This window comes from Lampris incognitus, chromosome 7 (assembly GCF_029633865.1).
Source record: "Lampris incognitus isolate fLamInc1 chromosome 7, fLamInc1.hap2, whole genome shotgun sequence".
NCBI lineage: Eukaryota > Metazoa > Chordata > Actinopteri > Lampriformes > Lampridae > Lampris > Lampris incognitus.
This window is the reverse complement of record NC_079217.1, coordinates 37363567-37387738: the sequence shown is the minus strand read 5'-3', so window position 1 is coordinate 37387738 and position 24172 is coordinate 37363567.

The following is a 24172-nucleotide window of genomic DNA, read 5'->3' as shown; positions in this document are numbered from 1 at the left end:
ACACAACCCCTCATTAACTGAGGTAAGCTACTAAACCATTTATGAGCAATTATATATATATTCAGACACAAATATAAAAACCAATAAACATTTGCAACTGCCTCCTGGCCATCACAGCATCTGCTTTAAACTTCAGTCACTGCACATTCACTATGACAGATGTGGTTCATTCAGTGGTGTGCTTTACAGGATTATGCTACGAGGACCAAGTTAGCTATGATTAAGTTCAACACCCCTTTTCATTGAGACAATTAAGTGTTTTGAAGTGAGGGAACTAGAAAAAAAACAAAAACAACTTGGTAAGGGCAGGTGTTTTAAAGCATAGCGTTAACTCTGACTTCCCATTTTAGTTGAACCCAAGGCCTCATTAAAACACTGAAGAGCATCATTTACTCATATGGTCAAAAATTTTACTGAACGCTAACTAATCACTTTGCTGAGTCTTCATGCTGGGCTACATAATAATCCAGCGGTGCAATTGCTTGAGCCTTTAAAAACCAAGATGTATATCTACTACCACTACTTTCGGCTGCTCCTGTTAGGAGTCACCACAGCGAATCATCCGTTTCCATTTCTTCCTGTCCTCTGCATCTTCCTCTGTTACACCAGCCACCTGCATGTCTTCTCTCACCACATCCATAAACCTCCTCTTTGGCCTTCCTCTTTTCCTCTTCCCTGGCAGCTCCATATTCAGCATCCTTCTCCCAATATACCCAGCATCGCTCCTCATCACGTCTAAGCCATCTCAATCTTGCCTCTCTTGCTTTGTCTCCAAACCGTCCAACTTGAGCGGTCCCTCTAATATAATCATTCCCAATCCTGTCCTTCTTCGTCACTCCAAGTGAAAAATAATAAAAAAAAAACAAGACGTGTGTGTGTGTGTATGTGTGTGTATATATATATATATATAAAATCCTTTTTCCAAAATGGGAAGCATGACAGGTGCTTGAAGTGCTTTAACCATGCAGCTGCAGTCTTCCCCAAGATCACTGTACCGTCAAGCGTTTGATCACATTAGAGGGTCTGATCACAGCCAAACTGACAAAACCCTCCCCAAAAAAACAAAAAACTCAAAAAGCAAAAAAACTAAATCAGCAGGTGTGGCCTGAGCCCGGCAGGTAAGAGGAGGATGAAAGCAATGAAGGTTGAAAACAACGAGAAGAAAGCTGTGTGTTAGAAATATCTGGCGTTTACTCTGACTTCCCATTGACCCTAGAGGGAATGGAGAAAGACGAGATGGGCAGAGACGGTTGTTTCTCGAGTCCATATTACAAGTTCAGCAATGTGCAGTGAGACATGTGTACATTACTGTTATTGCCAATTTAAAAGCCCATAAAAAAATCAATCAGGATGATTCTGTTATAATGGAATGAGACTTTTGGCACCTTTTTTTTTGTTTTGTTTCAAGTGTGACGTTATGGTAGATGTCAGGGCATGTATAGACCTTACCCTGCCAGACAGTGAAATGTTGGAGGAAAGAGCCCTACCCATAATCTTATAGGGAAAAATTGCCAATGTTCAACATCATCTTTGAAACATGAAATAATACCTGCAGTTGTTTTTTGCATCTATAATGCCCTTTAAACATCTATAACGCCCTATAAGCATCTATTGCATCTATAACGCCCAAACTTTCCTATAATGTGTACTACAATGACTAACGGCTATGGCTGAAGACTGTGAAATAGCACTAAAGTCTCATTATGCATCTCTGCAAAACAAGTTGGCTATGATGCATTATGACATTTGACAGATAAACAGGCTAATGATGATATATTTGTAATGCATAAATCCGTTTTAAATTGACATAATGTATCATAAAGGTGGTTATGAGGTGTTGTGAGGATGTATACATGGTTATAATGAATCTTACAATAACATAGCTACACTTATAGGGCGTTATAGATGCTTATAGGGTGTTATAGATGGAAGCTTCATAGACAGTGTTACCGAGTTTTTTTTTATTTTATTCCCCCTATAACCAAGACATGTATTGCGTTATCAGTTGGCATCTGAAAAAAAACATACAGCCTAGCAGTTAGAAAAACCGCTAGGCAGGATCCTCATACCGATCCTCAGTGAAGTTACGTTTCCATGGTGGGAATGACGTCCCACATCCCTAGTGCAGAGGATTTTGTGAACAATACAGAGGTGAGTGCACAATGCACTCTGGTACATGTAGGCGCTGTGGGACAGACTCTGTGAGCACGACAACACAGATTTATCCATCAGTATAGCACACAGTGGGGCCCTTATTTCTTCAGTGCACTATAGTACTCATCAGTACTGCCTGCACATACACAAAACCATCAGCAAAATATTCTTTTAAAAAAAAGTTACCAGAGCCCAAGAGAAAATAATAGCTTTTCAATAACCCAGTTATATTTCTCTTAATCTGCATTCACCCCATGTGTTGCTTTGTGTGAAGCAGCATTGCCTCGGCTGCATAATGAAGTGCATCATCTTTCTGGAGAGGAAAAAAATAAATAAACACCTGTTACCCATCAGAATGCGTTAGACACACTTTTCTGACTGTGGCATTCATTTATATTCAAATCTCCTTAAAACTAAAACAGAATGCGAACAAAGAATTTGAGGTCTGCTAATTTATGACAATAACGGTGAGACAGTCGGCAGTGGGTAAAATAACGTGACTCCACTTGGCAGTCTTAAATGAGAAACGGCAAAGCCTGGTGCGCTCTCACAGGCATCACACATGGCTAGTGTTATCTGACTCACAATTCAAGTCACAACAGCCAAATGAATCTGATCCAAAATATGGCGGAAAGTAAAACGACGTGGGGGGATGGCTGAACATGTCTCTTACCCCGGGGATGGAGGGAGACATGGAGCCTGAAATCTAGCTTTGTCTAGGCCATGGCATAGAGGGATGTTGTGTGCTGAGACCCAACACATATGGAAAACCAGCCGAGAGGGAATCTGTCTGACTCTGACTTAGTTAAGTCTGGGACTGGGAGACCATCTGTTAGTGTCAAGAGCTACCTCATTAGCTCATCTCTGATTGGCTTGTTGGACGTGGCAGAAGAAATAGATAGGGAGAGAGAGACTTACATTGGGTACGAACTCATAGCATGTGACTGTGTGTGTGTGTGAGAGAGAGAGAGAGAGAGAGAGAGAGAGAGAGAGAGAGAGAGAGAGAGAGAGAGAGAGAGTGGGAGAGAGAACTAGAGAGAGAACGAGAGGGAGGGGAACAAATGCAATACCCATTAAAACTGTATCCTTGCATACACCAGTATATAGACATAGACAGAAAAAAATGGCATTAAAAAAAAGAAAAAGAACAAAGAAAAATAAACATTAACATCAAACAGAACAAACGGACACACTTTTTAGGAACGCTTATCAAAGCACGCACATGTGTGTGTGTGTGTGTGTGTGTGTGTGTGTGTGTGTGTGTGTGGTGTGAGCAGAGATGGAAAACCAATAACTGGACTTCCCTTAGAGATTCTCCCTCCACTAAGTCAGACCAAAACCAAACACCACCCTGAGACCCCATTGACACCTGACATGCTATCTGGATAATGAACAATCTGATATATTATCATTTTATCATCTAGAATATAAAACACTAGCCATGTCTGGATTAATTCCGTGTGACTCCTGGCCTGTGGCAGAGCACCTTGCCATTCTCATTCCTCTTTATCTTCCTCCTCACATCCCCATCCCTCTTTCTCCTCTTCACATCCCCATCTTTATCCTCCTCCTCACATCCCCATCTCTCTTTCTCCTCCTCACATCCCCATCCTTCTTTCTCCTCCTCATATCCCCATCCCTTTCTCCTCCTCACATCCCCATCCTTCTTGCTCCTCTTCACATCCCCATCCTTCTTTCTCCTCATCACCTTAACTGGTCATACAGATGCTGCTGCCTCTGACTCTGTCCAAACCCACCACAAGGAGGTCATCAAATTCTGGTTGCTCAACAAGCCCATCCAAGTTTTGAGGATTGCTTGATATTGGCCACTCATAAACACAAACAAACTCCTTTGCATTTACACCTGCTAACAAAATACATGTTATTTGTATACATTGCCCCCCCTTTTTTTCTCCCCAATTGTACGTGGCGAGCACCCCGCTCTCTGAGCTGTCCTGGTCGCTGCTCCACCCCCTCTGCCGAGCCGGGGAGGGCTGCAGACTACCACGTCTTCTCCGATACATGTGGAGTTACTAGCCACTTCTTCTCACCTGATAGTGAGGAGTTTCGATAGGGGGACGTAGGATCACGTTATTACCCCAATTTCCCCTCCCCCTCCCCCCCGAACAGGTGCCATGCCTTCAGAATAAGCCACAGTACGTTTAATTACTTGCCACAGTGATGACGCCTGCACCCATCAGAAGGTACTGTCTCATCAATGCAAGTGAGCTGCATGGATTGCATTAATGCTTTTTCTGACTGAATATAATCCGATCATAATGTGAGCCAGAATACCTTCAGAGATGGTCTGGCAGATCTGGCCACGATGCATGCTCTACATCTCCTACACCTTACATACATGTAAATTATTTACCCAGATAACATATCATAATACAGCATGTTAATATCTGGTGTAAATGGGGTGTACCAGGGCCAAAATTATACTTTATTTTCAAAGACACAGTAATGATTGTGTTGTCTCATTCACAACAGCCTAGCATGAATTCTAGCATTGGAGCCACATTGATTATTAGAATTAATAAATTATGTTTAATACATGCTGCTGGTCTACATCTTCATGTTCTGCTTCTGATGAAATGTGAAATGGGGGTAACCTGAGGGTGAATGTCAGTTACGTTTAACAGGATGAAGGACCTACAGAGAGGTACCACATAAAGTGGCTAGTAAGAAGTGTGTATCTATGTACACAAAACAGCAATCTCATGTACCATCCATCCACTCATCCATCCATCCATTATCCAAACCGCTTATCCTGCTCTCAAGGTCACGGGGATGTTGGAGCCTATCCCAGCATCCCAGCAGTCATTGGGCAGCAGGCAGGAAGCCACCTGGACAGGCCGCCAGGCCATCACAGGGCATGTACCTCATCATCTCATGTACCTCTATCATAAATATTTGAAGCTTTACTCATCATTAATATATGTAGTGAATCCTAAAAGGAACAATATCTATCCTAAAAATCTGTTTTCTTTTTCTCTCTCATAAAACACATTCAAACCAATCATGATCATAAAATGTTTCCTCATTTCCTGTAAATTATACTGATTTAATTTGAGGTCTCAAGTTTGCCACCACGGAGAGAAGATGAAGCACCACATGAAAGAGCCCCCAGAGCAGATTTCTGGTTGAAAGCTAAGTAGACAGGCGGGTTGTGTCAACAAGCCCTGTGTGTGTGTGTGTGTGTGTGTGTGTGTGTGTGTGTGTGTGTGTGTGTGTGTGTGTGTATACACATATATACAGTCTTACTGTTTCTTCTGAAGTTTATTATACCCAGAGGCAGCGTTTTCATCACCTCTCTTTCATCACACACACACACACACACACACACACACACACACACACACACACACACACACACAGCAGGCCCAGTGTCAGCGTTCCCTCTTACCTGAAAAACAAAGCACAACACAAAGAACACAAAGAAGAAAAAAATAGTTAAAAGGTGGCCATTAAATAGCAGTCAGATACTGTTAGTTGGTTTCACTTTCAACATTTTACCACATTTTTAGTAAAGTTATGGAAACTCAGAAGAAGGGATGTAATTTATTCATGTGAAATATGTTAAATATGTTAGTCATCATGGACCAGGTGGTAAGGAGGAAAAGATAAATATTGCACATTTCTCTTCATTTGTGGTGTATAAACATGTGTTTGGATGATTAAGGTGTGTGTGCGTGTGTGTGTGTGTGTGTGTGTGTGTGTGTGTGTGTGTGTGTGAGAAAGAGATTCAAATTTCTATGTATCTTTGCTGCAGTTCCCAGCATGTGTTGATGTTTTCCACCAAGCGTAACAAATAAATCATTATTACCATAACTGATTTGTTAACAAGTTCATGAAATGATTGAATAGGGGTTTAAAATGATAAAACAGGGAAAATGAAATGAAAAGAAATGTACCCTGTGTTTTTAGAGTAATTTGATTAGAAATGTGCATTGCTGATATTTTAACGCGAGATGTGGTTCAACACATTAGCACAGCTTTTACACATAGATATGCATACTTATTATACACATGACTGTCCAGATAAAGAGTTCCCTCCTACCGCACCCTGAGCAGTGCTTCATAATGTCAAAAGACAAAAAAGAAGAAAAATAAAAAAACGAAAAGAAAATGAAAGGTCTCTCAGTTCAGAAACAACCCAGGCCCAGTGTAAATTAATGATAATGTATGAATGACAATATTTTATGTGGCTGAGTGCAGTGATCAAGACGACAGTGTGTGGTCAAATGATGCTGAGACAAGCAGCATCAATCCAGGTAGTCTACATGAGAAAATAAATTATTCACTCTTAATCCATTAACATCTTTTACAAGTGGAAAACTGATGAAAAGATGTTAAAAGGAAGCAACACAAAAGTCAAGTACTCTATTAAAAACACTTCTTAATGCCTCAAAGATGAGTTAATTCATTCTGGAAGGAATCTTTGTGTCTTTTGTTAAACTTCAAATGACTGAAGTCAAGCACATCGATTCTGAAGCAGAAATCGATGTAGGTACTTAAATTAAAGGTGTGCAGAAAAAGTGTGTGCAGTGACTCTCCACATGGCTTTTTTTTCCCTCCCAAACAAAACATCCCAACAGCAACCCATCTTGTGTGAAAACAAGTCTTTTACTTAAGGAATCAATCTTTTGGATTTGTAAACCGCATCACATAAGAACAGAGGTTACCTCATCCCTAACACCAGACAGGGCAGAAACCTATTAACCAGAGAAGACATCCAGCAAAGGGGCAAAAATGAATGAGTGTGTAAAAACAAATTTGGTAAAGAGCGTTTTGGTTACCAACACAGGGATCGCAGGTTCAAATCTCCGTTTTACCTCCACCTTGGTCGGGTGTCCCTACAGACACAATTGGCCATGTCTGCGGGTGGGAAGCTGGATGTGGGTATGTGTCCTGGTCGCTGCACTAGCGCCTCCTCTGGTCGGTCGGACACATGTTCGGGGGGGAGGGGGAACTGGGGGGAATATAGCGTGATCCTCCCACGCGCTACGTCCCCCTGGCGAAACGCCTCACTGTCAGGCGAAAGGAATCGGCTGGCGACTCCACATATATCAGAGGAGGCATGTGGTAGTCTGCAGCCCTCCCCGAATCAGCAGAGAGGGTGGAGCAGCATCTGGGACGGCTCAGAACAGGGGGATAGTTGGCCAAGTACAATTGGGGAGAAAAGGTGGTGGAGGGGGTGTTTTGAGAATCTGACATTGATTTCTATTATGGAATTGTCATGAAAAGAAATTTAAGAGAATTTTCCTCCATGAGGCCAATTGTGTAGACCAGTGTTTCTCAACCCAGTCCTCAAGGAACCCCTATCCTGCATATTTTCTTTGCAACCCTGAATAGGTACCAGTTTGTAGTTATTCAACCAATCAGCAATGAATTTTGTCAGATGTTGCACACCTTGCATAATTAAGTGCTGCAAGATGATTGGTCGAGTAAGTACAAGCAGGGCTACCTATGCAGGGTTACAATGAAAATCTGCAGGATAGGGGTTCCTTGAGGACTGGGTTGAGAAACACTGGTGTAGACGATAGACAACAGACTAACACATCCGAGATGTGGCTATGTCAGTGGCGTGGCATGACATCGCTTCCAGTGTTGGGAGATGGCTGTGCAAATTCGCATTTGCAGCGGCCTCACCTAGCGCCAGTGTCGGAAGATGGCGGCGCAAATTCACATTTGCTGTGGCCTCACCCAGTACCGTCCATGCAGTGTCTTTGTCCACATCTGTGTCTAAGTTTTGTCTTCATTTGATGGCTGGGAGAACTGGCGCTGGATCGGCTGGCAGAGCGGGGCAGGCTAAGCTAACTGCTAGCCCTTGCAGCCCGGCAGTTCCGATAACGCCGAGGGCGGTCTGGCGGCGGCCTGACCTGGCGTTGGCTTTAGTGTTTTGTTCTGGGGGAGCTGGCGCTGGGTTGGCTGGGAGATCTTGGTCTACATCGTCCGGTTGGCCTAGGGACCGCGGCCCCTGCCTGGAGCTGTGACGAGTGGGGGACACTGGTGGTGTTCTGGCGGGATGCGGAAGCGGGGCAGACTAAGCTAACTGCTAACCCATGCAGACTGGTGGTTCCGACTGTCATCCTCGCTGGTGTTAATTCCCTTGGACAATGATGTTTTGTTTAGTCTTGATATTTGTTAGTTTGGGTATGTGTGTTCTTGTAGTTTTTGCATGTTTTCGTGCATTTCATTTCATGTACGCAAGTGCATGAAGTGAAATGACAAAGTGTTCCTGATTCCCGGGGAATTTTTTTGAGGAAGCCAAGTGAGACAAGACCTCTAATCTATGTCCTTTTTTTTAGGGGTGGGGGGGTAGTAATTGACAGGAGTATGTCACCACTTTAACAGCCAACATAATAACCGGATGAGCTATTAGAACACCTGGTATCATTTTACACAAAATTGTATCATACAGATGCAGGACTTGCACAGCTAGTTATCAACCTTCTTCTTTATTTATTTATTTATTTTTTATAAATGTATTTCTGATTTTTCCCTTTTTCCTCCCAATTTAGTGGCCAATCGCTCCCTATTCTAATTCAAACACCCACCCTCATACTTCTGCCAACTGCATATCTCCGGCCGGCAGTCTCGAAGGAGACACCTCGCCACTTTCATGACACGGCAAGTCCAGGCCGAACCACTGCTTTTTACGACACACACATAGGCGTTCATGTGACAAACACAAGCCGACTCCGCCCCCCCTCCCGAAGACAGCGTTGCCAATTATTGCTGCTTCATCGAGTCCGGCCATAGTCGGATCTGACGAGACCGGGATGCGAACCCAGGTCCCCAGTGGACAACTGCATCGACACAAAGCTGATGCTTAGACCGCTACACCACCACAGGCCTGCGTTATCGACCTTCTTAATGTACAAACTATAGGGTATACAATATTGCCCAGTTACTCTGATGCACAGTACAGATTCAATAAATATAAAAAGCATTCATTCACAAGCTCAATCAGATGATGCTTAAAGTTTTATGTTCACATCATAAAGTAGGTATCCAAAACCTACATGTGTCAAACACATGACTTACAAACCCTGTCGTATGTGCTTGACGTACAAAATTATTTCCATACTTATCGTTTAAAACTAGGCCAAATATTCATTCTAAAACATGACCTAAAAGACTAAGAACCAGGTACCAGACCTGCAGAGGTAGAATCACCATCCCATCCAAACAGGTCACCTGGCCCTATGGGTGCTGTCTGTGCTTAAAGCAAGGCACAATACACCTTAGCAATATAACCACATAAAAAAACTGTACACATAGCTACATGGAAAGTTCCGTCACCAGTAAAGCAACAGAGAGAAGGGGCTGCACATTTCACTCACCCTATTTGAAGACGAAGGCCATTCTCATGATAGCCAGCAAAATAGCTGCTAAAGTTTAGCGCTACCAACTAGCCACTCTGTGCAGTCATCCTCCTTCCCTCTTTGTGTGCAGCTCTAGTTTTGGCATTGGCCTACCATCAGTCTTCATTTTAAAGTTGCTGCTGCAGCGGTATTTTGGTAAAGTTGTTTTTTTTTTTTTTTTACTAAAAACTCCAAATCTCAGTCCTACGTAACTGCATGCTACTACTTGCTAATGGTGATATCAATACAAAAAAAATAGCTAGAGGTTAATTCTTCCGTTTTTTTTTTTTTCATTTCAAAGACATTGATAACATGATGTGATTCGATTGCTGTGAGGCCAAAGAGCAGTTGGCTTCCCTTGACATAGGTCCAATCCATTTAGACTAATCGCAGCCTCATCTGATTGGTTAATCCTTCAATGTTTTTTCCCCAAGGGAGGCCAACTCCAGCCTGGCCTCCCCGCAGACTCACATGACTATGTCTACATTAGGAGTACAATACAGTGTTTCACCACACACATTGACTGACTTTTTTTTTTGAGATACTTTATTGACCCCTGTAGGGAAATTATCTTCTGCATTTAACCCATCTTAGCTGTGTAGCTAAGAGCAATGGGTAGCCGCCGTGCGGCACCCGGGGACCAACTCCAGTTCATCTTGCCATGCCTTGGTCAGGGGCACAGACAGGAGTACAAACCCTAACATGCATGTCTTTTTGATGGTGGGGGAAACAAGAGCACCCGGAGAAAACCCACCACAGACATGGGGAGAACATGCAAACTCCACACAAAGGATGACCTGGGATGACCCCCAAGTTTGGACAACCCTTGCGTTCGAACCCAGGACCTTCTTGCTGTGAGGCAATAGCGTTAACCACTGTGTCACCATGACTCCCATTCACCACATGCTAACATTTAGAGGGACGCTGTTTCACTCATTGTAAAATACTCAATGAGAAATGGGGAAGTGATAGCAGCAAGAGCACAGAAGAGTTAACAAAATTGTTAATGTAGTGTTTTTATTAAAATAACTACTACTACTTTCGGCTGCTCCCGTTAGGGGTCGCCACAGCGGATCATCCGTTTCCATTTCTTCCGGTCTTCTGCGTCTTCCTCTGTCACACCAGCCACCTGCATGTCTTCCCTCACCACATCCATAAACCTCCTCTTAGCCTTCCTCTTCTCCTCTTCCCTGGCAGCTCCATATTCAGTATCCTTCTCCCAGTATACCCAGTATCTCTCCTCCACACATGTCCAAGCCATCTCAATCTTGTGTCTCTTGCTTTGTCTTCAAACCATCCAACCTGAGCGGTCCCTCTAATATAATCGTTCCTAATCCTGTCCTTCGTCACTCCCAGTGAAATCTTAGCATCTTCAACTCTGCCACCTCCAGCTCCGCCTCCTGTCTTTTTGTCAGTGCCACTGTCTCCAAACCATATAACATAACTGGTCTCACAACCATCTTGTAAACCTTCCCTTTAACTCTTGCTGGTACCCTTCTGTCGCAAATCATTCCTGACACTCTTCTCCACCCACTCCACCCTGCCTGCACTCTCTTCTTCACCTCTCTACTGCACTCCCCCTTACTTTGGACAGTTGACCCCAAGTATTTAAGCTCAAATGCCTTTGTCACCTTCACTCCTTGCATCCTGACCATTCCACTGTCCTCTCTCTCATTCACGCATAGGTATTCCATCTTGCTCCTACTGACTTTCATTCCTCTTCTCTCCAGTGCATACCTCCACCTCTCCAGGCTCTCCTCAACCTGCACCCTACTCTCGCTACAGATCACAATGTCAAACGCGAACATCATCGTCCATGGAGACTCTTGCCTGATCTTGTCCGTCAACCTGTCCATCACCATTGCAAACAAGAAAGGGCTCAGAGCCGATCCTTGATGTAATCCCACTTCCACCTTGAACCCATCTGTTACTCCAACCGCACACCTCACCATTTTATTTTATTTTATTAAAATGACAACTACAGTCTGAAAAAGGAGGGAAGCCTGGCTTCCCTTGGCCTGTGGGAGTAAATGCCACTGGGCTATCCTAATCTTCTGGCTGCTAGTGTAGAGTTGTTATCCTGAAGTGACCTCCAAAGTGCTGTTATCTTACTAAGCAGAGAGATTTAATGTAAACAATAAATAAATCAAGATTCAGAATAAAGGCTATACTATTTGAAAGACAACATTTCTAATTATAAGTGTTTCTTAGAAAGTTGTCAGACACTGCTCACTCTTTCCAGTAAAGACTACGAGGTGATAACTGTTCAATCTAAATGATTTTCTCTGAAAAGAAAATGTTCAGAAAAATCCCCTTACCAAACCTAGAAGTCTTAAAACACCATTTCACTGAGATGTTTACCAATGGAAAAAAATTACCAAAAAATTACCATTAGTCACACAAATCTGTCATGTAGTTATTTATTTTCCCCCTAACCCATATGTCCTAAAAATGGATGCGCAAAAACAGGTCTGCTGTTTGGCTATTTGGCTATTAAGCAATTAAGTTTAAATTAAGTTTCCTTTATTAATCCCCTTGGGGAAATTCAATTACTGCAAATTAACCCATCCTAGTTGTGATCTGTGTAGCTAGGAACAGTGGGCTGCCGCCTTCATGATGTGCCCAGGGACCAACTCCAATTCTTCTTTCCATTGCCTCAGTCAGGGACACAGACAGGAGAATTAACCCTAACATGCATGTTTATTTTTTTTTCTTTGTTTCCCCCTTTTTCTCCCAAGTGTACTTGGCCAATTACCCTATTTTTCCAAGCCGTCCTGGTCGCTGCACCACCCCCCCTCTGCTGATCCGGGGAGGGCTGCAGACTACTACGTGCCTCCTCCAATACATGTGGCATCACCAGCAAATTCCTTTCGCCTGACAGTGAGGAGCCAATTCCTTTCGCCTGACAGTGAGGACTATGCCAGGGGGACGTAGCGTGTGGAAGGATCACGCTATTCCCCCGAGTTCCCCCTACCCCATGAAAAAGCTCCCCGACCAACCAGAGGAGGTGCTAGTGCAGCGACCAAGACACATACCCACATCCAGCTTCCTACCCGCAGACACGGCCAGTTGTGTCTGTAGGGATGCCTGACCAAGCCAAAAGTAACACGGGGATTTGAACCACTGATCCCCATGTTGGTAGGCAACGGAATAGACCGCTATGCTACCCGGACGCCCATGCATGTTTCTTTTGATGGTGGGGGAAACCAGAGCACCCAGAGAAAACCCACTGCAGACACGGGGAGAACATGCAAACTCCACAGCTGGAATGACCCCCAAGGTTGGACAACCCCAGGTTTTGAACCCAGGACCTTCTTGATGTGAGGCGACAGCACTAACCACTGGGCCACTGTGCTGCCCAATGTGCTGAATCTTAATTTGTCTCAAACATTGCAAGGCAGATTAAATAAAGAATGTATGAAATAAGGCTCCAAATCTGGTGGTACACTGAGTAAGGACCTGGGGACATTTAAACTTTGGTTACTCTTAGGTTAGTGACTGGGTAATGCAGACAAAGAGCACAATAGAACAATAGAGCACCATCAGCTAATAAAGGAGGATTGTGTCCTGCTTTGCCACCAAGCTTCTAAACTTGCACACTATTAATTGGCTGATGATGTATGTTGCTATTGGGAGGTGGGGGATAGTGGTAGTAGTGGTAATGTGCTAGCAAGTGTGGTAGCAAGCTGCCAAAAGCAGTCAGCCATAGAACCATGATCAGTTGGCGTCTGGCTGAACACAAACTGTTCAATATGTGCTCATTATTTTGCATGCAAAAGTCAAATCCTTCACTGGTTTGTAAGCTAGAGAGGAAAAAACATGATTTATCCCATTCTTATTCAACATCTGGTCCTGGTGGGACGAGTCCCCAGGACCCAGTCTGCTCTCTCATTTCAAACAAACAAGCAAACGTGATTTCATTTTCACCAGGACCACAGAAGCCGATCAAAGTGATCATTGTGGTTAGTTAAAAATAAAAGCAAAAACTCCTCACTTTTACTCCAACTCAACTCTCAATTTAAGAATAAGAGAGGTGTATCAAATGTATTTTGCCTTAAAAACACTTCCGAGTTTAAAAGAGCTCCAGAGCTCTCTTAACTGGGTTCAATGTTGCCACAATGTGATCCAGACTGTCGCTGTGCTGAGACAGATGTGACCTCATGTCTTCCAATACAGCAACAAACGCATGTAGAAGACTTGTACAACTACGTGCCATTACTTACGCGGTATAGGGTGTAGAATAACCAACACATAACATACATATAATCATGTTTTTTTTTCCCCTGGTATGCATGATGTAAATAACTACAGAAATAAGACACAGATTACAAATGGAAAAAACGAAATATCCTTTAAATTTTCAGTAGCAATTTGTGTAGGACGACTTACAGTATCTAAGCTGATTTATTTATTCATTCATTGTTATTACTTTTATATTATGTTTTAGTTGAAAAACCTCCCGTGGAGCCTGCAGCATGAAAATAATTTGAAGAATGTATCTTTCCATTCGCTGCAGTATTTGCTGCAACAGCTGACCTTCACTTTGTATAAAGCAGCTTTTTGTACAGGTGGGCATGAAAACTACCCCAGTGCCACTGAACAAATAGAGAAGAGACAGTGGGAATGGAACCAACAATAACATACTGATGCCTTGAAATAATACTGACCAGAGAAAAGAGCAGAGATGGAGAAAAGAGGGAAAGAATGGGGAAACGTTCTCTCTCTTGCTACATGAATGTGTACACATACGCACTTGTGAGACGTGTGTGTGTGTGTGTGTGTGTGTGTGTGTGTGTGTGTGTGTGTGTGTGAGAATGTATCAACTCTGAATGCCCGGAGGCAAAGCATGTAGAAGCAGCATGTTATTCATTGAATCTTAAAACCAAAAAGCTTTCTGGAGTTCTAGTGAGCCTCTTTTTACACAATGTTGAGATTAAAATTTTATGTGTGCTAAAACAGAGTATACATTTTCAACAAGGAATGGAACAAAAAATCTCGAGAAATACGAGCACAATTATAAAATGCAAAACGAAAAAACAAGAACAGCCAGTGACTTTGACATGAAATCAGAGAGGATGATAGTGAGGATGAGGAGAATGGGGGTTAGTGTAGCAGCTATGATAGCACAATGATGCCAATGATAATGCTAATGTAGATTACTATCATGGCAAAGTTAATATCGCAGAAAAGTTGTTTTTTCATGCAGAGGTCTACCAGCCAGTACTTTCCAAAATAACACTATTAGTGTGACCAGAAGATTATACCATTTACAGAATAATACCCATACAGACCTGTTATCTAAACCCCATTATGACCGAGGAAGCAGTTCTTCATGTCTTAACTTAAATACTGTGAGATTGTTGGGAATACATTGCAGCCCGTGTGTGTGTGTCTACAAATTGACAGAATTGCAAGTTTTAGCCTGATTGACAACCACCTACGTAAAGTCTGTCAAGACATATGCTCATTATTTGGCAGCTATGTCACAATATATTGTAAGCCAGGGAAGAAGCCACTTTTCAGCTGACATCTGAATGAGAAAGTCAAGTCTCGCCTCAAACTCGACCATATCAAATGATATTATACAGCACTGTGCTGTGAGGACTGTTAAACTGTCCTACTAGAGATGATGTCATCCATATTTGACAGCCTTCTATCATGCAGAACGACTTGGCCCAAAAACATCAAATATTCAATGCAATACCTTGCAAGGGCCCATCATTACTAAGAGGTAGTGAAATTGTCACTTTCACAGCACAGAGACAGTAGTTTTATTATTTTCTAAGGTTTCCGAGTACAGTTTACACTGACAAATACCGAAAGAGTCAGAGTTGTGTGGCTCAAATGGGATTTTTTTTTTGGGGGGGGGGGGGTTTGGACTTAAAAGCTCTTAAACTGCTGCCCCCAATCTGATCTATGGAAACTGACAAATACAAAAAATACTTCCAACATTTATCATCTGTTGTCATTTCACACATTCAAAGTTTGTAGTAAACATTCAGTTTCTGATTCTTAGTCATTTCATCAGTTTTGCTGTCTGTTATTGATTAAAGCTCAGGTGTGGACACGGAAAACATGAATATGACAAAAACTTCATGGCATAGTGATTTCTATTTTTTATTCTTTGTTTTTTAATCTGTTTGCTTTATTTGGTTAAACTGTAGTGGGCCTGATTTTTTTTCTCTGTTCATTACAGATATTGTCCCAGCAATGCAAGGTACTTGTATATAAGTATTTAGCTGGATTCATTTCAATCCAAGTTAAAAAAAAAAACAACCTCTTGACATTTGGTGATTTGGTGCAGCTGTAAGATACTGCTTATGTTTAAACAATCAATCAATAAAAAAACAGGATGATCTGGGCCAAACTCTTGTTCCATTATTCAAGGCACGGACCATTGAACATATTAGATGTAGGGAGGGACACGCTTAAAAAACACCTGCCTGATGCCCACCGATACCTTACCCCACCATCCCTCGTGACAGGCTGCTGCATAGAGCCCCCCCACACACACACACACACACACTATCCATTATCAACAGGATGAATAACAAGAAAGAGGATGGCTGTTTTTGGTGGAAGGAAGTACACTGGAGAAAAAAAAAGGATGTGGGAAGCTGACAGGTGTTAGATTAATGAAAGAAAGGCAAAATGAAGGTGGAAAGGACACAAGGGAGAGAAAGAGGGAAGAGTACCGTATTCTTCATCATACAGTCATAACTGTGCACGAAAAATTTTAGGCTGATCCATCCAGTAGGTTGCGGGATTAGCTGTGGACACACACACACACACACACACACACACACACACACACACACACACACACACACACACACACACACACACACACACACACACACACACACACACACGTGTAGTGAATTCAGGGGGCAGCCGGGAACTGCCGCAGCCGGGACACGAAACCCGGGTCGCCCACAGCATGGGTGACTGCACTAACCAATCAAGTAAAGGGTCCGACCTGTTAGCCAACCGGCCAGCCTGTCTAGGCATCTGTGATTGTTACACTACCCCCCTCCTTCAGGAAGTGCATCCCCGCACTTCAGCATATCAGCTCCCTCACGCTTCTGGGCACACGCACCTCCGATGGCCTCATGGTCTTACCATCCCACTTCTGACACCAATGTAGCAAATTCGGGGGGCAGCCCGGGAACCACTGCAGCCGGGATGTGAACCCGGGTCGCCCATGGTCTACACTAAATAGTCGACTAAAGAGTCTGACCCGTTAGCCAACTGGCTAGAGAGTCTACTCATTCATGCTCATTACAGACGCACCTAGGCACACACACATGCATGCATGCATGCATGCATGCATGCACACACAAGCATGCATGCACACACAAACGTGTGATAAAATAACAATCCAGACAATAAAACAAGTCTCTGCATGCTTCAGTGGCCCTAAAACAAGCTGGCCTCACTCATTTCACCACACAAACTCTTTTCTACAGCCGTCATATCATCGGTCATCCACAGCCAGGACCACCCTATGTATGCAGCGGCACATGAAGTCTTTAAAGCTCCTCTGTGTCATTTGTTTAACACAGGTCAGTTCCTACACATCTGAGGGTGGAGGAAAATCTTCCTGCTGATGCGCTTGTGGCTGGTGTTGTGAGGAAAAGTTTCAGCAGTTTGTGCACCTTCAGTACTAGTCTTTTACCACGGGGACAGCGTTCAACAAGGTGCTGTGTTAAATGAACACTAGCTGGCATTAAATCATTTCCGTCTGTGTTAGGTCATATCAAGATTTGTATTTACTGGGCGTCCGGGTAGCATAGCGGTCCACTCCGTTGCCTACCAACACGGGGATCCTGGTTCGAATCCCCGTGTTGTCTCCGGCTTGGTTGGGCATCCCTGCAGACACAATTGGCCGTGTCTGCGGGTGGGAAGCCGGATGTGGGTATGTGTCCTGGTCGCTGTACTAGCACCTCCTCTGGTCAGTCGGGGCATCTGTTCGGAGGGGAGGGGGAACTGGGGGGAATAGCGTGACCCTCCCATGTCCTATGTCTGCCTGGTGAAACTCCTCACTGTCAGGTGAAAAGAAGCAGCTGGTGACTCCACATGTATCAGAGAAGGCGTGTGGTAGTCTGCAGCCCTCCCAGGATCAGCAGAGGGGGTGGTGCAACAACTGGGACGGCTCGGAAGAGTGGGGTAATTGGCCAAGAACAATTCGGAGAAAAAGGGAGAAACCCCCCTCCCCCAATTTTTTTAATTATATATATATATATATATATATATATATATATATATATATATATACACTACCGTTCAAAAGTTTGGGATCACCCAAACAATTTTGTGTTTTCCATGAAAAGTCACACTTATTCACCACCCTATGTTGTGAAATGAATAGAAAATAGAGTCAAGACATTGACAAGGTTAGAAATAATGATTTGTATTTGAAATAAGATTTTTTTTACATCAAACTTTGCTTTCGTCAAAGAATCCTCCATTTGCAGCAATTACAGCATTGCAGACCTTTGGCATTCTAGCTGTTAATTTGTTGAGGTAATCTGGAGAAATTGCACCCCACGCTTCCAGAAGCAGCTCCCACAAGTTGGATTGGTTGGATGGGCACTTCTTTGAGCAGATTGAGTTTCTGGAGCATCACATTTGTGGGGTCAATTAAACGCTCAAAATGGCCAGAAAAAGAGAACTTTCATCTGAAACTCGACAGTCTATTCTTGTTCTTAGAAATGAAGGCTATTCCATGCGAGAAATTGCTAAGAAATTGAAGATTTCCTACACCGGTGTGTACTACTCCCTTCAGAGGACAGCACAAACAGGCTCTAACAGGTACTATTTAATGAAGATGCCAGTTGGGGACCTGTGAGGCGTCTGTTTCTCAAACTAGAGACTCTAATGTACTTATCTTCTTGCTCAGTTGTGCAACGCGGCCTCCCACTTCTTTTTCTACTCTGGTTAGAGCCTGTTTGTGCTGTCCTCTGAAGGGAGTAGTACACACCGGTGTAGGAAATCTTCAATTTCTTAGCAATTTCTCGCATGGAATAGCCTTCATTTCTAAGAACAAGAATAGACTGTCGAGTTTCAGATGAAAGTTCTCTTTTTCTGGCCATTTTGAGCGTTTAATTGACCCCACAAATGTGATGCTCCAGAAACTCAATCTGCTCAAAGAAGTGCCCATCCAACCAATCCAACTTGTGGGAGCTGCTTCTGGAAGCGTGGGGTGCAATTTCTCCAGATTACCTCAACAAATTAACAGCTAGAATGCCAAAGGTCTGCAATGCTGTAATTGCTGCAAATGGAGGATTCTTTGACGAAAGCAAAGTTTGATGTAAAAAAAATCTTGTTTCAAATACAAATCATTATTTCTAACCTTGTCAATGTCTTGACTCTATTTTCTATTCATTTCACAACATATGGTGGTGAATAAGTGTGACTTTTCATGGAAAACACAAAATTGTTTGGGTGATCCCAAACTTTTGAACGGTAGTGTATATATATATATATATTGTTTTTACACAGCTATAATACAACAAGACATTACACACAGCACAGCACATGACCACTCATAATAACTACTACAATGCCACTGGTCAGCCATTCCTTCACCCGGCCCCTGGTGGGGGACTGGATTATCCACTATCCTGCTTACTGTGTGTGTACATACACATTACCACATAACATCAAGGCCGGTATGTATAAAGCCACTCAGATTTTGGTCTCAAGTAGGTCAAATTCAGAGAAAGACATCAATTTAGTCTTATATTAAGAGTTAAGATAAAAATGTATAGGTGTAGAGAATGGTCTCAGCTCCAAAATCACTTAAGTTGGTAGGGCCTTGGCAGCAAATGGCTGGGTTGCATGCACAGAGGCAGAGAACACACGATTCAAGCAAGAAAACATGTTTTGGCAATGTATGATGAAAGGGAATTCTTAAAAAGATACTGTCTTGACTGTTTGGGTATTTTGTTTGTCACCGATCTGAAAGATGACATAACCAGTTTCCCCAACTTTATGCAATAGCACTCTAAAAGCGGAGATGAAACTGATAATGACACTTCGGTTTTGGCAGTTGGTAAAATGCAAAAATGCACAAGTGATGACTTGAGCCCATCACAGTCAGCAGTGAGTTGCCACTATCTAAGACCCAACATCATAGTAAGGCTGTTCATCCATCCCCCAGCCGAGAGACCACAGGACCATCTGCCAGATGATAAATCAAAATTGAACATAACTAAGATTTCTTAAATTTTACACAGTGCATAAGTATTTGTTTTGTTTGTCTAAGATATGTCTTGTTTATTTGTTTTTTATGTCCATATCCTCTATTGAGAACACAGGCTGTATGCTGCCCTAGCCCTTTGGCCTGTGAGAGGGAAACATCCTCAGAGGAATGAAGAACTACTTTCCTTACAGGGCAAGCTTCACTAGACAGCCCAACTTCACTAAAACGGTCTTTTCTATACTAAGGGTAGTGAGGGTTGGTCGACAAATTCCAGTTCCCATGTGCTACACACCTCAAGCATGATTTTATAAATAAGGCAAATCCAAGTTAAACATTAAATAAAAAAAAAGAAAAAAGATGTTCCTTTCTTACTGGAAAACATCGTTACCTTCCCTGGTCAGCCATCAGCTTAAGGACCGTGGCTCTTGCAGAATTGGTGTGCAAGAACTTGCACGCCAATTCTGCAAGAAGCACCGTCTCCTCTTGGTATCCATTTGGTGTACGCCTTGTGAAATCCATTTTCAAGATAAGCTATAGCATGGACCCTTAGATATGTCGAATGGACTACAGGTGTGCTTACCTACTGGAGAACTGGTGGTGTGCATGCACAAAGTCCCGCTACATATCTGACCCAGGACAACACAGCAAGTGGTAAACAAAGATCAAGAAAAAGAAACCACATGCTCATAACTCGTATGCCAATATTTATTGCTCAATGTTTTGTAAAACGTAGCAGCCTTATTCTTATTCAGTATAAACGAGGTGTGCGTCTACCTTACTGTGTTATCTCCTCTTACTGAGCGTCAGTAAACAGACACTCCCTGGAGCGAGACCCGAACAACATTTCTGCTCAATAAAATGAAGGAGCTGAATATCCTAAAGTTTTGGACAGACGGGGAAAAAAAAGAGAGAGGGATACTTTGTGAAAAGTCTTGAGCACACCATGTGGGCAGCAGGGTGGCCCAGTGGTTAGTGCTGTCACCTCACAGCAAGAAGGTCCTGGGTTCGAACTCCAGGGTTGTCCAAACTTGGGGGTCATCTCAAGCCATCCTGTGTGTGGAGTTTGCATGTTCTCCCCGTGTCTGCGGTGGGTTTTGTCTGGGTGCGTTTTCTGAGGCGTTCATGCTGTGATGTGCACACTCACGTGTACAAACACAGAGAAGTGAGGGAGAGCGACAACGACAGCTGATCAAAGCACAGATTACTTGCAAGTCCCAATAGGTTCACATTATTTTTTATAACCTCCCCAAAATCTCCAAATTCCGCATGTTCATATCCAAAATCCATTTTTACATCTCCGTTTCATGATTCTGCCCATGCTTTGCACATCAGGGGAACCACAGGGCCCTATCAATATAGCCAGCAGGAGAACGGATCGTTGATTGCGGGGAAAGAAATGCCTTATGGTTTATAAAGCACTTGACTCCGATATGAGCTAAAAGTAATTTGAGTTAAAAATAAGAGATAGGAATCCCATGCTGCCCAGGAAAAGAAATACCAATGTTACTAAATTAAATCATGCTTCTGAAGATGTGGTTTTGTGCCACAGAAGCTGACTATTTTTAAACTCTGTTACACAACCACAGACAAGCGTCACTCAGATAAACTACAGTAACACGTCATGCAGTGTCCGTCCGTTTTTCTATTACATTACCCAAGCATGGCTACGGACTCCATAACTCAGTGTTCTTTGTTTCTGCTCACGCAAAGGTGGTATTGTTTCCTACTGATAAAGAGGAGTTATGAAACTAAGGAAAATATCGTGGGAAACCACCCATTCTTGACATTCCATCTTACTGTATACATCCATCCATCCATTATCCAAACCGCTTATCCTGCTCTCAGGGTCATGGGGATGCTGGAGCCTATCCCAGAAGTCATTGGGCGGCAGGCGGAGAGACACCCTAGACAGGCTGCCAGGCCATCACAGGGTCAACACACAAACCTAGGGACAATGTAGTATGGCCGATTCATCTGACCTACATGTCTTTAGACTGTGGGAGGAAACCCATGCAGACACGGGGATAACATGCAAACTCCACACAGAGGACAACTCGGGATGACCCACCAAGGTTGGACTACACTGGGGCTCGAACCCAGGACCTTCTTGCTGTGAAGCAACCACGCTAACCACTGTGCCACAGTGCCGCCCCTTACTGTATACACCATCAATACAATTGTCCTCATTGTAGTAACCACTATTGGTACTGCCAGCCCCAAATCTGGACAAATCTGTAAAGCCTTAACCCCTCTCAGGGCCTCATCTGCAACTAATTGACTTGACACTGCCCAATTTCACTTAAAAAAAGGTGAGAAATATAATCTACCGGTGGATATCTTTGTAATATGGCAGCTATGACATGTAACCCAGATAATGGACAAGAGGCCTGTTTAACTGAGTTTTATTACTGTCGCAAATGTACTCTCTACCTCTGCTACAGGGATGTTTGCTGTACTTCAGAGAGAGAGAGAGAGAGAGACCTCTTACAGGGGTATGAACAAACACACCTAACATTAACCCACTGCAGCCTGAGAACACAAAAATACAGAATATAATTTTTTACTGCAAGTTATTTGTTATACAGTGCAACCATTCAGTACACACACACACACACACACACACACACACACACACACACACACACACACACACACACACACACACACACACACAGCTAGGGTGATTATTCCTGTGGCCTACAAAGAGAGTTCCTTCAGGAGAATAAATTGAAGTTTCTTTGCTGCCCCAATATCATTATCAACAGGATGAATAACAAGAGAAAGAGGGTGGCTGTTTTAGTGGAAGGAAGTACACTGGAGAAAGAAAAAAAATAAGGCTGTGAGAAGCTGACAGGTGTTAGATTAATGAAAGGAGGGCAAAAAGAGGTGGAAAAGGACACGAGGGACAAAAAGAGGGGAGAGGACCGTATTCATGCTGCTTTTAGTATCAGGCTGGAAGTGGCTTGATGCGCTGCTATGTGAAGGCTTAGAATGATGTATTGCATTTATGTTGTACACAAGGACAATAGCTTGTCTCAAATAGAAATAAAGCGGTATCCACATTCTATTCACATTCCAAGTGTTCATGTGTAGGAAGAAAGGATCTTCTGAAGCACTGAATCCCTTTTTCTTCATTTGTGCACTAAGAAAGCCTCTTAATCTTTCTCTGCATATAAAATCACTATAGTCAGGACGAGTACAGAACCTCAGGTCTTATAATGGGACCGATGACAGCCAGGTTCTGCCCCGAGATGAGGTCTACACAAGAGCTCTATACCAGCACTAATATATTGGACTAAGAAGCTACTTTTCATGGCAACAAACGTGAGCAAGTTAGAGTAAAAAAAATAATAATAATAATGATGATAAAAAACACACCAATAAGATCAACACAAATGGTCCAGACATTGCATATTGGAATCAATTAGATCAATGGTATGCAACTGGATCATGTATCATTTTTTTTCCATTTCTTTACTTTCCTCTGGTTCAAGCTGACCTCACCATAAACAATCACTTTAGCAGCTAGAAGAGTGCACTCCCTAGAGTGCAGAGCCAGGAGTATCTCCCTCCTCCTTTGACTTGGCGACAAACCATTCCTTTTTTCACTTACCGGGAGAAGAGGCAGTATGGAGGCACTGCCTGCGTATTATAGGACTACATTGGGATCCCGTGGGTCTCGCGGGACCCAACGCAAATCTTGTGGGAGCGGGCGGTTTTGACTTCGCTGCGGATGGGAGCAGGCAGTCAAGTCAAGTAAATTTTATTTGTAGCCCAATATCACAAATTACAAATTCGCCGCAGGGGGTTTTAGAGCAACATAAAATAAAACAGTAAAAAAATAAAATAAACTGTGTCCTGGGAGGTAGCTAGTGCCAACCAGAAGGATGGAGTCAACAAAAGAAGTTGAAAACAATATTAAAGCAGGTCGTTGCAATACTACATTGCCCGGGAGGTGATATGGGCATAATCTTTTTTATAAAGTGCGAGTGCGTTTTATAACTCACACGCGCACTTTACTAAATCGCACACACACTTCAGTAAAGCGCGTGCCCCTACTGCAGGCAAAGCAGGTATTTTTACTACATTATTACCAACAGGTATGCATCTCTTTATAAATAACACGTTTTCCCCTGTGGGACAGGAGAAAACAAAAATCAACGGCACTCTATTGTGCGGACGTGCATGGTCAGAATGTTTGCACACATTGTGGGAGTGGACGATAATGGTCAGAAATCCAGCAGGAGCGGCATTAAGAAAACAGTCCCGTACAGGTCTCGGCTACGTATCTCTCCTTCTCCAGTGCTTGGCTTTAGGTGAAAAACTAGCTGAGGAGTTAACGATTGTGGTGTAAAACAGGTTTTTCAAAGGTTTTGAATCACTGCAACCATGAGAGGTGCATGACCATGCAGCCATAAATCTGCACAAAAATTATTAG